This window comes from Rhinoraja longicauda, chromosome 35 (genome assembly GCF_053455715.1).
Source record: "Rhinoraja longicauda isolate Sanriku21f chromosome 35, sRhiLon1.1, whole genome shotgun sequence".
NCBI lineage: Eukaryota > Metazoa > Chordata > Chondrichthyes > Rajiformes > Arhynchobatidae > Rhinoraja > Rhinoraja longicauda.
In genome coordinates, this window is record NC_135987.1 from 18,620,686 (window position 1) to 18,639,011 (window position 18,326).

Sequence of the window (18,326 nt, forward strand, 5' to 3'; positions counted from 1 at the left end):
TCATGAGTGACAATGTTATAGATAGGATGTGAATAAACAGAAGCTGGTCATACTTTCCTGCAGATGTGAAGCTGAGGTAACATGACACACTCACTTCAGAATCAGAATCAGAATAACCTTTATTGTCATCCAAAAAAACAACTCTTTTGGACGAAATTCCATTACCCACAGTCCAACAATAAGAGCAATAAAAATAAGCAATAACACACACAATCACAAACCAACACAAAAAAAAAAAAAAAAAGAAACACAGTGAGTCTCCTCCAGTCACCTCCTCACTGTAATGGAAGGCCAGAATGTCTTTTCTCTTCCCCTGCCATCTTCTCCAATGGAGTACTCAGTAAAATACAAGTAGTTAAACCAAAATCCCGTCTGCACTCCAATGTGGATGAAAAAAAAATCCATGGCATTATTTCAATGCAAACTAGAGGGAACTGACTATTCCTGGATTCTAGTCAATAATGACCCCTCCAGCAAAATCTTTCACATTTCCCATACTGATCACTCTGACATATTAAATGTGTGCTTACGACCTTGATTGCAGCGAAAATGCTTAAATGCTGGACTCAATATCGAACAACTTCCGGATTTGTCTGTATCAGTCATCCAACTGAAATATTGGCTCAGCTTGGTTGGTTTTTTTAAAAATCTTATTTTTCCCTTTTGAAGTGAAGACATTCTCACCCTGATCTGCTGGGCACATCTTCCTACTCTGCATTTCACAACTCCTGCATTCTTTTGTCTATGTTTACACTCTTTAACTGCTCCCATTCACTCATTCACCGGATAACTGCTATCCCCATGGTTATCCCAGTTTTACTCAGTCAAAGACATTCCCCCTTCCTGCAGCTTATCAGGCTTCTTTTCTTTCTTTCCCAATTCTGGCAAGGAGTCTTCAACGTGAAACGTTATAGACAATAGATAGTAGACAATAGGTGCAGGCGGAGGGCATTCGGCCCTTCAAGCCAGCACCGCCATTCACCATGATCATGGCTGATCATCCACAATCAGTACCCCGTTCCTGTCTTCTCCCCATATCCCTTGACTCCGCTATCATTAAGAGCTCTATCTAACTCACTCTTGAAAGCATCCAGGGAATTGGCCTCCACAGCCTTCTGAGGCAGAGAGTTCCACAGCTACCCAATCTCTGAGTGAAAAAGTTTTTCCTCATCTCCATTCTAAATGGCCTACTCCTTATTCTTAAACTGTGGCCCCTGGTTCGGGACTCCCCCAACATTGGGAACATGTTTCCTGCCTCTAGCGTGTCCAATCTCTTAATAATCTTATATGTTTCAATAAGATCCCCTCTCATGCTTCTAAATTCCAGAGTATACAAGCCCAGTCGCTCCAGTCTTTCAACATACGACAGTCCCGCCATTCCGGGAATTAACCACGTGAACCTACGCTGCACTCCCTCAATAGTAAGAATGTCCTTCCTCAAATTTGGAGAACAAAACTGCACACAATACTCCAGGTGTGGTCTCACTAGGGCCCTGTACAACTGCAGAAGGACCTCTTTGCTCCTATACTCAACTCCTCTTGTTATGAAGGCCAGCATTCCATTAGCTTTCTTCACTGCCTGCCTAACTGTTTTTCTTCCCACAGATACCACCCGACATGCTGAGTACTTCCAATGGTTTCAGTTTCTTTCTTTAATGCAGTAAATCACCTGGGAGAATTTGGCTCTGGGGGACTGGATGGTCCTGGACATGCTGGCAGTGCACAACACAACACAACACAACACCCCTCAGCACTGCTGGGTCCTACTGCCCACCCTCTACTACAGGTAACTGCAGCAGGGGTTCCACTGGCTCTCCCCCTTCCCCCTCCAGCCAGGCGACCCCCAGTACTCCCCACATCGGTTCTCATGCCCCCCTCTGCCCAGCTAACCCACCAACCCCCCACCATACATCCCCTCCACCTGCCCCCCTGCCTCCATCCAACCCCCACCATTGCCGGGTGTTCACCATCCCCCCTGACCTCCCCCTTTCAGACACCGAACGGTCGGTCCTCAGCAGAGGCCTTACCTTTGTTCCCCTCCGCCCCCACATCAACGAGTTCCGCGTCCGCCATGACGTGGAGCTCTTCTTCCGCCGCCTCCGCCTCCGAGCCTTTTTCCATGGCAAAGAGTCCCGACCCACCACTGATGACCCCTTCTCCCGTCTCCAACGGACCCCCTCCACTTTTACCCCCCAGTATGGCCTACTACCCCCACTAGAACTTTTTATTTCAAACTGCCGGCGTGACATCGGCCGCCTCAAATTTTCCACTCCCCTGACTAACTCCAACCTCTCCCCTCCTGAACGTGCAGCCCTCAACTCACTCCGCAACAACCCGGACTTAATAATTAAACCCGCTGACAAGGGAGGGGCTGTGGTAGTCTGGCGTGCTGACCTCTACCGCACCGAGGCCAGACGACAACTATCAGACACCTCTTCCTACCTATCCCTGGACCATGACCCCACCGATAAACACCAGACCTTCATCACCAGCACCATCACCGACCTCACCAACTCCGGCGAACTACCCCTCAGTGCCTCCAATCTCATAGTTCCCCAGCCCCGCACGGCCCGATTCTACCTCCTACCCAAAATCCACAAACACAATTGTCCCGGCAGACCCATTGTCTCTGCCTGCTCATGCCCCACCGAACTTATCTCTACCTACCTCGACTCCATCCTATCCCCCCTGGTCAAATCCCTCCCCACCTACGTCCAAGACACCTCACACGCTCTCCATCTCCTGGATAACTTCCGGTTCCCAGGCCCCCACTCCCTCATTTTCACCATGGATGTCCAGTCACTCTACACTTCCATCCCCCACAAGGATGGTCTCGAAGCCGTCCGTTTCTTCCTCGACCGTAGAACCAGCCAATCCCCATCGACCGCCTAGCAGAGATGGTTCTTACCCTCAACAACTTCTCCTTTGACTCCTCCCACTTCCTCCAAACCAGAGGCGTGGCTATGGGCACTCGCATGGGCCCTAGCTACGCCTGCCTCTTTGTGGGTACGTCGAACAATCCCTGTTCCAGACGTACACTGGCCCCATCCCCGAACTCTACCTCCGCTACATCGACGACTGCATTGGTGCTACCTCTTACACCCATGCAGAACTCACTGACTTTATACACTTCACCTCCAATTTCCATCCTGCTCTTAAATAGACCTGGACTATCTCTGACATCTCCCTCCCGTTTCTGGACCTCACCATCTCCATCACAGGAGAAAACCTAGTGACGGACATTTATTACAAGCCCACCGACTCGCACAGCTATCTGGACTACACTTCTTCCCACCCGGTCCCCTGCAAAAAGTCTATCCCCTACTCCCAATTCCTCCGTCTACGCCGCATCTGCGCCCGGGATGAGGTGTTTCACACTAGGGCTTCCGAGATGTCCTCGTTTTTCAGAAAACGGGGCTTCCCCTCCTCCATTATAGATGAGGCTCTCACTAGGGTCTCTTCTACATCCCACAGCTCCGCTCTTGCTCCCCATCCCCACACTCGCAACAAGGACAGGATCCCCCTCGTTCTCACCTTCCACCCCACCAGCCAGCGGATCCAACATATTATCCACCAACATTTCCGTCACCTACAACAGGACCCCACCACTGGCCATATCTTCCCATCCCCTCCCCTCTCTGCGTTCCGCAGAGACCGTTCCCTCCGCAACTCCCTGGTCCACTCGTCCCTTCCTACCCAAACCACCCTAACCCCGGGCACTTTCCCTTGCAACCGCACGAGATGCAACACCTGTCCCTTTACCTCCCCCCTCAACTCCATCAAAGGACCCAAACATTCTTTCCAGGTGAGACAGAGGTTCACCTGCACCTCCTCCAACCTCATCTATTGCATCCGCTGCTCTAGATGTCAACTTATCTATATCGGCGAAACCAAGCGCAGGCTAGGCGATCGCTTCGCTGAACACCTGCGCTCGGTCCGCATTAACGCAACTGATCTCCCGGTGGCCCAGCACTTTAACTCCCCCTCCCATTCCCAGTCTGACCTCTCTGTCATGGGCCTCCTCCAGTGCCATGGTGAGGCCCGCCGGAAGTTGGAGGAGCAGCACCTCATATTTCGCCTGGGCAGTTTGCGGCCCGGTGGTATGAACGTCGACTTCTCCAACTTCAGATAGCTCCTCTGTCCCTCCCTTCCCCTCCTCCTTCCCAGATCTCCCTCTATCTTCCTGTCTCCACCTATATCCTTCCTTTGTCCCACCCCCGACATCAGTCTGAAGAAGGGTCTCCACCCGAAACGTCACCCATTCCTTCTCTCCCGAGATGCTGCCTGACCTGCTGAGTTACTCCAGCATTTTGTGAATAAATCGATTTGTACCAGCATCTGCAGTTATTTTCTTACACTATGCTTTTAGCAGGCATCACATCAGAATCCATGAGGAACAACAACATCACCTTCATCTATAAACAGAAAGGGGAAATGGAGGACATCAGAAATTGTTGGCCCATATCACTGATGAATGTGGATTACAAGATGCGGTCCGAGGTCGTCATCAGTTGAGTCAGATGGATTGCCATACCCAGCGTAAAATCTCTGACGGCAATGCACTGTTCAGAGGCACATGCTGGACAGGAGAATGAACACATGCATGGTCAGATTGCACCAGGAGAAAGCTTTTGATACATTATTGAACATTCATTGCATTCAAGAGAGAGCTGGATAGAGCTCTTAAGGATAGCGGAGTCAGGGGGTATGCGGAGAAGGCAGGCACGGGGTACTGATTGAGAATGATCAGCCATGATCACATTGAATGGCGGTGCTGGCTCGAAGGGCCAAATGGCCTCCTCCTGCACCTATTGTCTATTGTCTATAACATGTAAAAGCTATCCAAAATGGGCTTTTGGAGAAGGAAACAGGAATAATATACAACTGCGTTCCACAGACATCAATCGCTCAATTCAAATTAACAGATAGAAAACTGAAATCGTCCCAATCAAATTAGTCATGTAAGCTGTGTACTCTTCTCTGACTTGCTTGCATGTTGTATCAAGCCTCTTGCTGAATCCATCTTGAAGCCCATAGGTACAATAGGGGTGAGAATGCCAGGCAGTAGGGCACTCACATCAAATCCTCCCTGTACATAAATAACCATTTTCTGCTCAAATGTTCTGTCAGTTCACAATCTGACCAACGGCTGTGACTACTCTCCTCAAGGGCCAGGGTCAATCTCAGTGAGAGTGAAGACCGATATATGAACAAATAGTCTGACTGATTATCTGCACCATCCAACATTACATTAGACAATCTGAAGGTATGGCAAATCTGGTTCAGTGGAGCCATGAAATGCCAAGAATTGGCTGGACTAGGCAGCCAAGGTGAAACAGAAACTGGGAATGTGGGAGCAGTTCTCTTACTTGATGGCGAGCAAAAACCTGGTCATCATGCAAGAGCTGCTTTTGGTATTGCAGTATGTGGCAGAAGCGTGGCCCATATACCATTCCTGCTCAGTCGCAATCACCTGAACCATTTGTTTCACCTCGAGATTCAGAATGGATCATATCCATTCAATGTTTAAGTTCTCCAGAGAAAAAGAGAATATATATTCAACATAGCCCTTCTCCTGATGGCCACCTTTAATGGTTGCTGTATCAAACTGTGCATAGTCAAGTACAAATACACCAAACATTACCATGTGTGGAGGTTCCACCGGTCTCTGGTATAAAGGATGGGCCTCCGCTACACAAAGCTTCTGGACCTTGCCACACTACCTGTCCTTCGTAGGAACGCTTCTGCAGAAAAACACCTCTTCTTCACAAGTCTATCAGGCAGTACTCAGCATGAAATGTAGGAGGAGCCGACAGCAGCACAACCAGGAACCTGAAGGATGGTTGCCCGAGCAGACTACCAGTCATTTGGCAGAATGCCTCACCCATAGACAAGCACCAAGACATCACTTGGCTATAAGTGAGATAACTCCTTTTACAAGCTGTCCTTGAAATGGCTATGGTGTGGATCTGTTCAATGCCTTATGGAATGTGCATTTGCCACACTCTGGATAAGGATCCAATGGTCCTCGGCAAGATTCACTAAGCAATTGTGTAACTGGGTACTCTGTGAGCTCATATCCTGAGACAAACATCAACTACTGCTGTTAGATAATTTACTTGACATAAGACACAGTTGGTCTGACAAAACTGTTGGTCTTTGGGTAAAAGGGAATGTCCACATGCAAATAGTGTGAATTGGACCACTCGAAAGTGCAGGAATATGTATGTGCTGAAGAACACAACAAAGCTTGGTGCAGTCATAAAGGTTCCATTGAAAAGGATGATAGAAAAGGCTCTTGCCAGTCCTGGACATTGAGGGACTGAGCCCTGTGTAACAGCTTCTTAAATGTTTCAATGGTGCAATATTTACAAAGAAAACATGCAAGGCTCTGGTGCACCGTATGAGAATGCACTGAACTATTGGCATCGTGAGTGTCGTGAAAGATGTGTACTAATTGTATATGCTATATAGTATGAAGTATATATTTGAAATATATAAAGTTCTGATTTACACTGCTGCTTTTGGGAAATGCCACTCGTTAGTTAAATATATTCTTAAGCTATATTTCTTAAGTGCAATAGTTTGTGAAAGTGGTTTACAGCTCCTATTTTTTAATATTAATTCATAAACTGAGCAAAGAGAATTTAAAAGAAAAATAAATTGTTCACCTTCAGGAAGATAGATATTAGTCTTTATATTTTTTCAATTTCCTCTCAACTCCAAAACATCCACACTTTTAATCACTTTGATTCTACATTCAGAATCTTCCATTACACTCCACATTCTTCCAGATTTTCACCAGATCTGTTACTAACAGGATAACAGAATTGACAGTAGCTAAATGTCACTCTTGTTGTTGTAAATATTCCCAGTTCCAGCTCAAGAACCATTTACTTACTCGATTTTATGACTTGATACAACCCAACTATATCATCCTTTAAACTCAATGCCAAGGAATAGACTGTTCACTCAATCCATAATTTAAATTGACACCTTGTAAATTGTCGTAGGGTGTAAAATTGTGTGCTTTACAAGCAACCAGCAAAATTTAAAACAATGAGATCTGAACAAAATATTAATTACTTGTAATGTACAAATGCAAAATGAATGCTTTAGTTTTATTTGCATCTTCAAATTGACAGGAAAACATGTTTCTTTCTTCAATGGCTCACAGGTAGCCATAAATGAAATATCATCCTCTCTCATTCTCGCTAGCAGCTGCAGCCTCGCCTTTGTACATAAAAGCATTCAAACAGAAAGATACACAACCTACATGCAAAGAATCTTTCTTTCATCCAAATAATCATTCTCACATTAACATCCAAACAAAGCCACAACATCATTGCGCTCCAGATATGTTATGCGGAGCCAGACATATAGACATATGTTATGCCGAGCCAGACATATAAAAATCAACTGGATATGTTCACATAGATTTAGAGTTAGATAATCTTTTTATACAAATGGTGGATATTGCATAGCTCCTGCACTCACGCACAAGCCTTCTCATACATAAGGAAATGTACAGATCCTGGCACAGTTACACACAATTACATAGCCAGCGCAAAGTAGCCTGGCAGGTTCAGTCATGTGTAGCCAAGTGCATGGCTTCACAGAGGCCTAAGTACAGAATCACCCATAGATATTGACAGAGACTAACAGATAAAATATATCATTCTCATTAGAAAGTATGCACTTCTGTAATCTCACATGCTCATTCAAAATGTCAAAGCCAACAAATAATATCACTTTCAGGTAAATTGTAAGCATGGTGCATTTCATTCTCACTCCAGGATCTCTCAAACAAGGTGTATTGCTGTACCAATAGGTAAAAGCTGTCTCATCCTCAGACATGGAAATAAGCAATCCAAATATGCATTCATAACTATAGATTAGTTTTATGCTCATAATTTGAAAACACTCGATCAGAATGACCTGCACAGACAAACTTTCATTGAGCTATACACTGATATAGATGGAGACAGTTCCTCCAATGTCAAAACGTACACCATTCTCATGCAGAAAGTTACACATAAATAAATGTGCACAAAGTCAGGCACCCATGGAGGCAAATCAGACATTCTTGGAAAAATAAGTCCTGTTTCTAAATCAGACTAGTGTACAACGAAACAATTCCACAAACAAGCTTATGTTTTGTTAAACAAATACATTTCAGTCAGGTTCTCAATCACAACTTAATTACTCCCTTACACAAAGATATACAACATATGAATGACAGATTTCACAAGTCAATAGACGCCCCCAAGAAAACTCATGAATATTCGTGTCCTTATGCCACCATACACACACGCCAGATGAACGGTAGATGAGGGCAAAGTGAGGGAATGGAGTGGGAGCAAATGGGCCCAAAAGGTGCATCATGGAAACCAAGAGGGGGTTGGTGCCCTCAACCAACTGTCAGAGGGGGAGTTGAGGGGGATGATCTGTCAGAAGACTGCAAGGGGGCATGTATAAAGTATTAGTGTGTGTTGTCTGGTAGATGGTGTTAGTGAGTAGACTCCATAAGAAGGATGGGTGCAGATGTGTTGACGCACAGGGAAGGTGCAGTGTTGTTGCGTAGAGGGTGGGTTGTTCTGTGGTAGGTGCAAGAAGTTATTGAGGGTGCAGGAAGGATGTTGTGTTGATGGTTTGATGTGCAGAGAGGGTGCTGGAGGACAGGTGACAGGTTGGGTGGGGTGTCAAAGGGGTCTGTCGTGCAGGAGGGGGTTGAGGGGTGACATGGGTGTGTGCATTTGTGGATGGGGTTGTGTTGAAGGGGTAAGTGGGGTGGGTGCATGTGTATACGTGAGGGTGTGTATACGTGTGTATATGTCTGTATGTGGGTGGGGTATGTGTGTCTGTGGATAGGGTAGGAAGTGTGTGTGCACGTGTGGGTGGGGTGTGTATGCGTGTGTGTGTGCGGGCTGAGGGTGGTGTGCGTGTGAATGTGGGGTGTATGAGAGTGTGCATGCGTGAGTGTGCGGGTGGTGTGTTCAGGTGGGGGGGGGTGTGTATGTGGGTGGGATGTGTATGTGCGGGTGGGGTGCGTGTGCGCGGGTGGGATGCGTGCGCCGGTGGGGTGCATGCGCCGGTGGGGTGTGTGGTGTGTGTGCGGGTGGGGTGTGTCTGTGTGAGTGGGGTGAGTGTGTCTGTGGGGGATGCAGGTGGGCGTGTACAGGTGTGCGTGCGTGTGGGTGGGTGTGCATGTGAGAGTGTATTTGTGCGGGAGAGTGTGTGTGTGAGTGGGGTGGGTGTGTGTGCGTGCGTGAATGAGTGTGAGAATGTGTGCAAGCATGCATGTCTGTGAGAGCGTGTGTGTGAGAGTGTAAGTGTGGGGTGTGAGAGTGTGTTTGTGTGTGTGTGTGAGTGGTGAGTGTGGGGTGTGAGAGTGTGAGTGTGCTTGTGGGGTGTGTGAGAGTGTGTGAGTATGGGGTATGAGAGTGTGTGTGGTGTGAGTGTGTGTGTGTGTGTGGGGTATGAGAGAGTGTGTGGGGTATGAGAGAGTGTGTGGGGTGTGTCTGTGGTGTGGGTGTGTCTGTGGGGTGTGAGAGTGTGTGAGTGTGCGGGGTGCAAGTGTGTGTGAGTGTGCGGGGTGTAAGTGTGTGTGAGTGTGAGAGTGTGTGTGTGTGTGGTGGGGGTGTGAGTGTGTGTGAGTGTGCGGGTGTAAGTGTGTGTGAGTGTGAGAGTGTGTGTGTGTGTGTGTGTGTGTGTGTGTGTGTGGTGGGGGTGTGAGGTGTGAGTGTGTGTGGGGTATGAGAGAGTGAGTGAGTGTGGGGTGTAAGTGTGTGTGAGAGTGTGTGTGTGTGTGTGGTGGGGGTTTGACGCGCGGGTCCATACACGCAGCCCTCGCTCGCCCACCCACCCACCCTGCCCTGCCCTGCCCCCGGGCGGCCCGTTGCCTCCTCGCTCGCTCGTGTCTTCTCTCACCTCAACTCTCCGCAGCGGCCCGAGAGCGGCGCCGTTCCGCTGTTATCTGCAGCGCGGAGGCGTGGACGTGGTGCGGCTGTGGGGAGGCGGCGCTGCTCGGTGCCGGTGCCAGAGGCCGCTGCCCGGCCCCATTCCCGCTCCCGAGGGCGCGCTCGTCCTCTCCGCTCGGCCGCTGCCTGACCGCTGCCCCTGCGCGCACGCGCGGTGTACGGACGGACGGACGGCCGGCCGGCACACCGAGCCGCTCACTGCGCCTGCGCCGCTCGACCCGCCCGCGCACTGAGAATCCCCGGGACTGCGCTCTGCGCATGCACCGCTGCCGGCTGCCTGCCGGGACCGTCAATGACGGGCTCCGACTTCCTCACTGCGCACGCGCCGCTGCCGGCCGCGCCAACCGCCCTCCCTCCCTCGATTTCTTCAGTGCGCCTGCGCGCCGAGAGCGGGAGGCGCCGGCGGTGGAACGGGTGGCATGGACGACGCGAAGAGTAAGCTCTCAACTTTCAATGACACCAGCGCTCTCCCTTATGTATGGGGCTGAAGGATCTCACGCAGGCAGCTTCTGGCCCCCATCTGTCCAAATTGTGCACACGTTATAGGAGAAGAAGTAAGACCGTTCAGCCCATCGAGTCCACTCCGCCATTCAATCATGACATGACTGATCCATCTATCTCTCCTGCTAATCCCATTCTTCTCCCCATAACCCCCTGACACCCACACTAAACAAGAATCTATCAGTGTGTAAGAAGGAACTGCAGATGCTGGTTTAAACCAAAGATAGGCACAAAATGCCGGAGTAACTCAGTGGGACGGCGGCATCTCTGGAGAGATGGAATGGGTGACCTTTTTTGGGGTCGAGACTCTTCTTCTTCAGACCTATCTCCGCCTTAAAAATATCCATTGACTTCACCTCCACAGCCGTCTGTGTTGTGGCAATGAAATCCACAGATTCACCACCCTCTGACTAAAGAAATTCCCAGGAACGGGGTACTGATTGAGAATGATCAGCCATGATCACATTGGTGGTGCTGGCTCGAAGGGCCGAATGGCCTACTCCTGCACCTATTGTCTATTAAACCAAATGAAAAATGATACCAAGCCAGTTTTCCCAACGAGCAATTAATTGTTGTCAGTCCCAAAAACTACTATTTCCTGTCTTTTATTTCATCGTTACTTGGGAATTATTTGACTAGGTTCATAAGTTTTAGGAGCAGAATTAGGCCATTCGGCCCATCAAGTCTACTCTGCAATTCAATCATGGCTGAACCCTCTCAACCCATCTCTCCTGCCATCTCCAGATACACTTTCTAATCAAGAATTTGTCAGTCTCTGCCTTAAAAATATCCAATGACCTATGTCTGGCAATGAATTCCACAGATTCACAAAGTTTCATCCCAATTCAAAATAGCTATCATTAATTTTATGTCATTGGTTGTCCAGCAGTCAGTAGAAGCAAGATTTTTCATATTAAAAGCAGATGGTTATGCATATTGCTCCTTATCTGTCCCTATCGGGGCCCCAAATTGCTTTCCAGCCAAATTCAATACATGTTGAAATTTGATCAGAGCAGAAAACATTCTCACAGACTGGAATATGTTTACAAATGTAAGTTTCATAAAAATACTGTGGATGTTGTAGATCTGAAATGAGAATGCAAGAAATTAGACTAGGAGTAGGCCATTTAGTCCCTGGAACCTATTCCACCTTTAATCACCATATCACCCAGAATCTCTTAATTAATATTTTAAAATAAAATCGTAGTTTGAAATGAAATCAATTCCTCACAGCCCCGCAAAATGGAGAAATCCAAAGTACACCATCCTCTGTCGAAAGAAATTTCTCCTCTTTTCAGTTCTAAATAGCCTATCTCTTATTTTGAGACTGTGTCCCCTAGTTCTAGATTCCTCAACCAGAGGTAACATTTTCCACAAATCTACCCTATTCACCCCTTTAAAAATATTGCGCTTTTCATTAAGATCCTCTTTAACTTAGATAACTGACAAATTCATATTTTTCTACATTTATAGTAATGACCAAGTTAACATTTTCCTACAATGCACACCATTTGATGGATCTTTGACTACTCACTGAACCTATCTACATCCCATTTTATCCTTCTCACGTCTCTTCACAACTTACTTTCCTGCCTATCTTTGTATCATTATCAGTTATGGCAACTATACCACTTCATCAAAGTTATTTACATAAACTATAAAAAGTTGAATCTTTGATGCCACATATTGTTTGCTTCCCTATTTGAATGGTTTCCTGAACTGCGAGTACCATGGTTTGTTAAATATCCACACCCCACTATCATCCAAACAAGCCAAAAGAATCTCATATCCATTGGACAGTTGTAAAGGTTGAAGCTGATGTTTTCTTGACCCCTCTCTCCTGCCTCAAATAGTGGAATGTACTAATATATTCCTCTTTATCTCCATGAATAAAAGTAACATCCATTCAATTGATGATACTGCCCACAACATGATGTAAATAAATGCTTATTATCCAGAAAATACAAATCATTTCATGGTACCCTCAGTTCATGATGAATTTTAGTTTAGTTTAGTTTAGAGATACAGCATGGAAACAGACCCTTCGGCCCACCGAGTCGGCACCAACCAGCGATTCCCACACATTAACACGATCCTACACACACTAGGGACAATTTACAGTTATGCCAAACCAATTAACCTACAAACCTGTACATCTTTGTGGAGTGTGGGAGGAAACCGAAGATCTCAAAGAAAACCCACGCAGGTCACGGGGAGGATGTACAAACTCCGTACAGACAGCACCCATAGTCAGGATCCCCAGAGCTGTAACACAGCAACTCCACCGCTGCGCCACCATGCTGCCCTATTCAATGGCTGTTGGAAGATCTGTAAACAAGGCATGTAGCCCCACTAATAAACGTTCTTCTGCAAAATATCACAAACTCATACCTCAAATGTAGCTGTTATGTCGTTGGACAACGATATGGCTGTTTGGATTAGGTATTATGGAGATTCCGTATGGTCCTGCTGCATTATTCTGAAATGGAGGGAACATGGTGCAACACCAGTCTAAGAGCAGAAAGAGAAGCTGGAGGAAATGGATGTGTGGTCTAGGAGTTAATTTTTAAAGCATTCATCACAAGCTACTTATAACTATTAGGTTTAGGTTTATTATTGTCACGTGTACTGAGGTACAGTGAAAATCTTTGTTTTGCATGTTATCCAAACAGATCCGATACACTAAATATAAATATAATCAAGCCAGGCTCAAGAACAATAGATAGAGCAATGGGGAAGATATGGAGTGCAGAATGTAGTTTTCAACATGATAATGCATCAGTTCTATAGACAAAGCCCAATGTCCACAATTGAGGACATTGAGGTGAATCAGACAATACCCCAGCTTATGTGTTCATTTTGTCCCACCAAGCATTTCAGGCAATTCGTTCAAGAACTTATTTCCATACATTTCAACTTTAAAGGCTCATACCATCGAACCAACATCAGCTTTGTTGATCAGCTTTGTTGATCTCAGTGGCTGTGCAAAGTGGAGTCAATACCAAGTGCAATAGGTCAAACAGGCTCAGAATGCAGAGGCAGAGAGGAGCAAGAGACTGGAAAATAGTTCCCACAGAGAATGAATGATCTTGGAAGGGTAGTGGTAATGTCACAAACCTATCTAATCCTTGCCAATATTTAGCTTTGAACCAGAATCACTAAACTACATTGTTTTATCTGGGACATTGCAGTGTTGAAGGAAGATGCTGTTTGAATGCACGTTGTTTTATTTCTTCTCAACAGGGATAAGTATACTTGAAATAATTTCAATGGTAGGAGCAAGGTTGACCAGGAAATAAACTTAATGGGGAATTTCCACAAATATATTTTTCTAGGTTTTCATTACGAAAAGGTCCAATTTGTGCTGACCAAATAACATTAGCATGGAGAGGTCAGGGTCAGTTGGGGGGGGGGGGGGGGGGGGTGGTAGCTGTTAAGAAATACAGAGATTCTATTATTAACCTTTGCTCAACTTCAAGAGAAAATGATGAACAATGACTTTCACCTTTGTTTTGTCAGTGGGGTGTAGAGGCATATTTGCAATTTAACTACCATACAGATTTGTGGCACTCTGATCCGGTCACGACAACCTTCCTCCGATAATTGAAGAACCAGTGAATTACTTCTTTTCTGCAGATGCTGGAGACACACTCTATGAACAGGCATCAGTCAAGGGTCACTGACTCACCTATATTCAGAGAAAAGGGAGACCCCGTACTTAAAATAAAATGCCAAGATAATTGTCTTAAGAGCAATTAATCTCAGAAACCACTTGTGAATAGTCCTCAATATTCATTTGATAGTGGGAAAATTGGTTCGCGGACAACTGGCTGTTTCTGTGTAGAAACATAATCTATTGACTCACAAGTTTAATATTCAGTAGCCAAAACTGCAGGGGGATTTAACTAATGTAACTTAATATTTCAAACCCTTGTCACACAGTCACTCACAAATACTGCAGATGAATCTGGTATTCTTTCTCAGCCTCAAATTTTCCTGGCCCTTTTTTACTCTTCTAGTATATTCGGCAAACTAAAACCCTCATGTTTCCACCTAGATGGGAATAGCAGATTGTGCCTTCTGTACAATGTGCTAGCTTTCACCCAGCCTACCACTCAGTGCCTTTAAAGTAAACAGTATGAATGCAACATGTACTTGAATACAATATCGCAATTGTGACTACTGTTTAAGAAGGGAGCGAGGCAAAAGAAAGGAAATTATAGGCAAGTTAGTCTGACTTCTGTCAGGGGAAAATGTACAGTTCATTATTAAGGATGATGTTTCGGGGCACTTTGTCAGGCACTAGCGAGGCCACATTTGAAATATGATGAGCAGTTTTGAGCCCACATCTGACAAAGGATGTGCTGGCTTTGGAGAGGGTCCAGAGGAGGTTTAAGAGAATGATACTGGAGATGATTGGGTTAACGTATGAGGAGCGTTTAAAGGCTCTGGGGCTGCACCCGCTGCACTTTAGAAGGATGAGAGGCATCTCATTGAAACCTACCGGATGATGAAAGGCCTAGATAGAGTGGATGTGGAAAGGATGTTTCCAGTAATTGGAGAATCTAGATCCAGAGGGCACAGTCTCAGAGTAAAAGGACTTGCCTTTTAAATGAAGAATAGGAGGAATTTCTTTGACCAGAGGGTGGTGAATCTGTGGAATTCATTGCCACAGATGGTTGTGGAGACCAGGGCATTGGATATTTTCAAAGCAGTCGATTGGACCTCAAAGATTTTAGTCGTCTCCAAGATGTTGATCAGAATAATTTATTGTTGCTTCAGATGCCATTCCTATCCATGCCTTCTAAGTTACAGATAATTGAAAAGAATAGGGAAGGAGAAAATCTAAAAATAGGGGCGAGAACAGTGAGAATAAGAAACAAAGATATGTTTTTTTAGATGATAATTTTGCAGTGCAATGATTAAGAAATCATCTGATAGTTTGACTTCAGTACGCATTAAAATCGTGCATAATGAAGTTAGTGCACCATCTTGTGGCACTCCTCAAAGCATGAAACATTGTGCAATGTCAGAGTATTAAGTGCAGAAATTCCTGATGGATATGTCAGTAAAAATGTAATCAGTAGGATGCAAAAAATCTTGGAATAGGGGATTAAGTGAGTCCAAACAACGGTCCCAACCCGAAAGGTCACTTTTCTCCAGAGATGCTGCCGGAACCGCTGAGTTACTCCAGTATTTTTTATTATCCAGCATAATACAGAAATGCATTAATTGTGATCCCAAATTGATACGTTCTTTATATTTAATTCTTAGCTTTGCTGTAATTATTTTTAAAATTCTCTTGTAGATGAAGAGAAGTTAATGAAATCAGAAATTAGGTCTGAAGAAGGGTCTCGATCCGAAACATCACCCATTCCTTCTCTGCAGAGATGCTACCCATCCCGCTGAGTTACTCCAGCATTTTGTGTCTATCTTCGGTGTAAACCAGCATCTGCAGTTCCTTCCTACACATTTGGAACATAGGAACTGGTTAATGAATAATAAAGAGTAAAAGTGTTACTGTATTTATGGTCTTGTCTCTGGTTGGAATTATTGAGATAGCCAGTCCTTCTTGATGGCTGTGAATGTGAAAAAATAGAAAAAATATGTGCTTTTGAAAATGAGGTTCACTAAGTCTGTGAAAAAAAAATCTTTTCCCTGTGTTTAAGATACCGAGTTACAGTCTTGATAAATACTTAATTCGTTTCAATCTATAACCAATAGAGCACGAGAATGGAAGGGAAATGACTGGAATGACTCATTCATATTTCATAAGTTGAATTGATCACTGTTAGCTTAAGTGTGAAACATTTATTAAATTTTGTAATTTTTCATTTATGCACCCTTAAATACCTGGAGGGATTTTATAAAATGAGGATTCGGCAATAAAGCAAAAGATTGTAAGGCTACATTATAACAGAAATGTATTAAATGTGATCCGAAAATTGATCCTTGTTCTTTATCTTTAGTGCTATAATTTTTTTTTTAATGCTCTTGTGGATGTAGAAAAGTTAATAACATCAGAAATTGCATTTCCAAAAGGAAATAGATTATAGATATTATGATGCTAAACTGGCAACAATCGAATGCATATAGACAAGTGCAATTTCGATACCTGTTTTCCCTGAGATTAAAGGAGGAGGTTAGAGTCAGCTAATTCAGCGGCAGTTCTCAATCCAACAAAGTAAAATTATACAAGCAAATCGAACAGCTTTGTTAAAGTCTGATATTCTTCATTTTAATGACTCAGAAAGAGCTTCCTGAGAAAATGTATATCCACCAGCTCATCCTAACCTGCTCTCAGAACTGTGTGTACACATTTTTGGAAGCATCGCTAGGTACAGTACATTAACTTTATGCAGCTCAGCAGTTTGGCTATTTAGTATTGTTAACCTCTGTAACGTAATGAGAATAATCCTAAATTAATCAAACTAAATCATGTCAATTTTAGTGAAAAGCTGATGCTAATTCATTTGGTTCATTCAGTTGACACTTTTATGAATGCATTTATTGTTATTACAACTTTATACCATCCCATTGGTATAAATAAAATTTATAGTTTCTATTTCAAACAGTAAACTGGAATATTGACCTCAACATCGAGTAAATTTAGTACAGTGGAGATATTTCTTTCACTTAACCTAGGTCTATCCAATCCAGATTATTCCTACACAACCACAGTGCTCTGTACAGAGTGAGGTTGACCGTTCATTACTCTTCCTTCAGCAGGCAGACAGGTTGCATTGGTCCTCCATGTGAACGGTGATTTAAATCTGGATTTAAATGGCACCAAGATATGGGGAAAATGCAAGAACGGGGTACTGATTTTAGATGATTAGCCATGATCATATTGAATGGCGGTGCTGGCTCAAAGGGCCGAATAGCCTACTCCTGCACCTATTTTTCTATGTTTCTATATTCCTTTCAGGAGAATGGTGCTCTGACATTGAAATTAATCAACAGCCCAGTTCCACCTACATGACAGCTCAGAACAGGTATTCCAGCATTTATCCTTAGAGAATTGCTGCTCAAGAAGATATATGCATTGGTACTTACAAGGCAGTGTCCCAGGCCTAACCTCTTCAGCTGGTTCATCAACAACCTAAATATAGGTAAGCATTATTTGTTTGAGCCTAAGTATAAAACTTATTTAAACAATTCGAGACACAAAGAACTGCAGATGCTGGTGTACATAAAAAGGCACAAAGTGTTGGAGTAATTCAGAGGGTCAGACAACTTCTCTGGAAAACATTTATGTTCTGTAAGAGAGAAGATCAGTCTGATAATTTCATCAGTCTGAGGAAGAGTCCCCATACGAAACATCAGCCTATTCATGTTCTCCAGGGATGCTGCCTGGCCTGTTGAGTTACTCCACCACTTTGTGTCTTTCATTCGGGTTCTGCAGTTTTATTTCTTGAATTATAGTTGAACGTGCATTTTAAAAATCTGTCATCGTGTGGCAAAGAACAAAATGTAACTGAAGGAAAAGCAAAGAACTGCAGAAGCTGGAAAACTGAAATAAAAACAGATTGTTGGAAGCATTCAGCATGTCAGGCAGCATTGGAGGATGGTAAAAGAGTTAACAGGTCTGTGCCGTGGATCGAGAAATGGCATTAATTGAAGTCCACCATGACAGCTGGGGGACTTAAGTTCATATAATTAAATAAATTAGGAGCTAAATGTTTGCCCTGCCAATGGTGACCATGAAACTGCTGGATTGTCATTCAGATTCTTCTAGTTCATCAAAATCCTTTCAGAAGGAAACCTGCTGCCATTAATAGGTCTGGATTATATGTGATTCCTGACCCACCAATGTGACTTAACTGTTAACCACTAATCTACTAT

The 18,326-nt window shown here is 44.5% G+C and overlaps 1 protein-coding gene across 9 annotated transcripts in view; it reads right to left on the reverse strand.

Annotated features, from left to right (window-relative positions):
- LOC144610090 (disks large homolog 5-like) overlaps positions 1–10,175 on the reverse strand; it is a 120,056-nt gene extending 109,881 nt beyond the window's left edge. For 8 of the 9 annotated variants that reach the window (XM_078428626.1, XM_078428625.1, XM_078428627.1 and 5 more), the window contains exon 1: positions 9,931–10,175. The gene's annotated coding sequence lies outside the window, so the exon portion shown is untranslated. The remainder of the gene's footprint in view (positions 1–9,930) is intronic. The other variant, XM_078428628.1, reaches the window with a different exon arrangement.
- Positions 10,176–18,326: the final 8,151 nt, after the last annotated feature.